The sequence below is a fragment of the Hevea brasiliensis genome, chromosome 9, assembly GCF_030052815.1.
Source record: "Hevea brasiliensis isolate MT/VB/25A 57/8 chromosome 9, ASM3005281v1, whole genome shotgun sequence".
Classification (NCBI taxonomy): Eukaryota; Viridiplantae; Streptophyta; class Magnoliopsida; order Malpighiales; family Euphorbiaceae; genus Hevea; species Hevea brasiliensis.
Window position 1 is genome coordinate 79155988 of NC_079501.1, and position 3574 is coordinate 79159561.

A 3574-nucleotide genomic window follows, 5' to 3' on the forward strand; every position below is an offset into this window, starting at 1 on the left:
TGTTAAAGAGGTTTAACATGCTTGATTCCAAGAGAGGATTCTTACCAGTGAGACATGCTATCCACCTTTCTAAAGAGATGTCTCCAAAGACACCTGAAGAAAGAGATAAGATGGCCAGGATTCCATATGCTTCGGCTATTGGAAGTTTAATGTATGCAATGTTGTGTACTAGGCCGGATATCGCATATGCTGTTAGTTTGACTAGCAGGTATCAATCCAATCCAGGTTTGGAACTCTGGATAGCTGTCAAGAATATCCTAAAGTACTTGAGAAGAACTAAGGATTTATTCTTGATTTATGGAGGTGGAGACTTGCAATTGGATGGTTATACTGATTCTGATTTCCAATCAGATATTGATGATAGAAAGTCTACCTCTAGATATGTGTTCATTTGTAATGGAGGTGCAGTCAGTTGGAAGAGTTCCAAACAGAGCACGATCAGAGATTCCACTACAGAGGTGAGTATATTCTTTGCATCAAATGCCGCAAAGGAAGTCGCTTTGGATAAAGAAGTTCGTGACAGAACTTACAATAGTTCCTTCCATTGAGTCGCAGCGGTTCCACTACACGTGACAACAATGGAGCGATCATACTGAGCTAAGGAACCAAGGTCTCACCAGAAATCCAAACACATAGAAAGGCGCTACCACATTATCAGAGAAATAGTTGGGCGAGTCGATGTAGCCATGTAGAAAATAGCATCAGCTGAAAATCCAGCTGATCCATTCACTAAGCCTATGTCACAGACTCAGTTAGACCGACATCTTGAGAAGATAGGTCTAAGATATTATAATGAATGGCTCTAGTGCTAGTGGGAGATTGTTAGTAGTATGCCCTAGAGCATATCATTTAGTATGTATCTTGTGCATATTTTTATTAATAAAAGGCATTTCCACTTTTCCATTTACATAATATATTTATGTGTAATAGAAAAGGTCCATTGATGTTTTGTTAGAAATATTATTCTTAAGTTGTTAAGAATATGAGTAACAATATTTCTAGCACAAAGTATCATAAATAGGTTCACAATCGAGGATACTTCATAATAAGGACATGACTTATCCAAAAAGATTATATTCATATTTGTTCCCAAGTTATTTATATGAGATATAAATAAGATGGAATGGTGAGTCTCATGCCATATAACAAACATGATAGGCACTTATAAATGATAAGTAGGCCGAACTAGTGACACTTATGACAAGTACATGGAGTTTACTCTTGTCAATGTTTTGTCATAAGTCATATCAGTGCATATAATCTTTAGACCTGAGATAGCACAGTTATCTTGTATATAGGTAGTTTGAGTTTGATACTGCTTTCATACTTGTACTATGTATGGGTATATGGGCATCTGTTGGCTCCTACTAGTTATATATGGAGGTAGGTGTTGATCAAGATGGAATCTGTTCCTCTAAGTAAATAGAGATAAAATCCTATGTTCATTTAATTGTTCTTGATGTTTCAAGTTCTTGGCCAGGACAGATAGATTTATTCGGAAAAGAGTTTTTGATAAGAAAATCTTTTTAATCAAGAACTGGAATTAAAAGAGAACATAATATTCATAGCAAATAGAGTTTGACATAAACCATGACTCTAGCTTGAGTTGGGATTTTGTAACAGAGAGATTCTAGTGCATGGTAACATATGATTATAGGTTCATTTAAGGTAAACCTTATTACTAATTGGGTGGTCATGTCATGCTTTGCTAGGTGTTAACCATGGTCTATGAGGTTCATAAAATGATTTAGAGAAATCATTTATGGTAAGAAAGAGTTCTGATGATATTAAGAGTTGATATCATGTCTCATTGCCAATTAGTGATGAGCCTAGTAAGTCACACACATACACAAGTTATCACCTATTTAAATATGATTTAATTAATTAATTAAAGAGTTTAATTGATTAATTAAATTGGTTTGGTTTGCAATTAAATTGCAAAGTCCCTAGCATGACTTGAAACCAAATCTAGATTATTGGATGTATAGTATAAGTTAAATTTATATTTAAAGTGTTTAAATATGAATTTAATTAATGAGAAATTAATTAATAGAGATTAATTAATTAATTTATATTTGATATAAATTAGAAGAAGAAAAATAATTATTTTGGGTTAAGAACTCAAAATTAAGACACAAGGGCATTTTGGTCATTTCACAGTGTGACGCGTGGCACTATGAGATGGTGACACATGGGATTACACATAAGCTCACCAAATGTTTTTTTAATCATGTAAGATAATTAAAATCAAGATTAAATATAGGTTTGACACTTGGCACAATGTGATTGAGTCACTTAAACCTAGAGCTAATCAAATGGTGACATGTGGCAAGGGTTTAATGTGTTAACCTAGCTATATAAGTGTTGTTATGAAAAAGAAAAACAACCAGCAGCCACTCCTCTCCTTTGTCACGCCATTTTGAGGCTCTCCATCTATTCTTCTTCATCTCTCATCAATTCAAAGAGATTAGCCATCAATCTCTTGAATTAAGAACATTAGAAATTGTTTCTAGTGTCCTGTTTACATCTCTAATCTCTTAAAAGGCAGAACTTGAATTTCTAATTAATAGAAAAAGCTTTAGAACCTGTTCAAGGGCTGCTATAGGTGTTCTTGGTACACAAACTAGAGGGACAACATCTGGTGTCCTGAAGACAAATCTCAAAGGCGCAGACACGCTGCAGTACATCAAGAGGTTAGTGTAATCTTTCTTGATTTAATCTAGGGTTTTAAAATTAATCTGATTAATTTTAAAATCTTAAATGACAAATACAGATCCAAAAACATATTAAAAGAGTTTTAATATATTGTTTATCATTGAAATCAAATAGATAAAAATAAATCTTGCATGATGCATGTGACCCTAGGTGAAAATTTTTTAATTCAATGGTATAAACTTGTGTTTTTCACGCTTCCGTTCCTTCAACATGAACCAACAACGATCATGCATTCAATATCCTGCACTTACAGTCCCTTTTAAATTGAAATCTAGCTTAATTCACTTATTGCCCACTTTTCATGGTCTTGCAGGTAAGGATCCTCATAAACACCTCAAGGAGTTCCATGTTGCATGTGCAAGCATGAAACCTACAGGTATTACAAAGGAGCAAATTAGGTTGAGGGCATTCCCATTCTCATTGGGGGATGTAGCTAAAGATTGGCTCTACTACCTACCTTATGGTTCCATAAACAAATGGAATGATATTAAGTGGCTATTCTTAGAGAAGTACTTTCCAGCTTCAAGGGCGGCCAATAATAAAAAAGATATTTGTGGTATTAGGCAGTATAATGGGGAGTCATTGCATGAGTATTGGGAGAGATTCAAGAGATTGTGTGCAAGTTTCCCACATCATAAAATAAGTAACCAACTACTCATTTAATATTTTTATGAAGGTCTTCTTCCTATTGACATAGGCATGATAGATGCAGCTAGTAGAGGTGCTTTGGTAAATAAGACACCTGAAGCAGCAAAGAACTTGATATCAAACATGGCTACAAATTCACAACAGTTTGGAGTAAGGAATGATCTACCGATAAGAAGAGTCAATAAGGTAAGTACATCTTCCTTAGAAAATC

The 3574-nt window shown here is 34.4% G+C and overlaps 1 non-coding gene across 1 annotated transcript; it reads right to left on the reverse strand.

The window, feature by feature from the left end:
- Window positions 1-3249: 3249 nt before the first annotated feature.
- Window positions 3250-3356, reverse strand: LOC131183670 (small nucleolar RNA R71). The gene has a single exon (XR_009151709.1). It is a non-coding gene; the product is annotated as a small nucleolar RNA R71 (small nucleolar RNA).
- Between the last annotated feature and the right edge of the window lie 218 nt (window positions 3357-3574).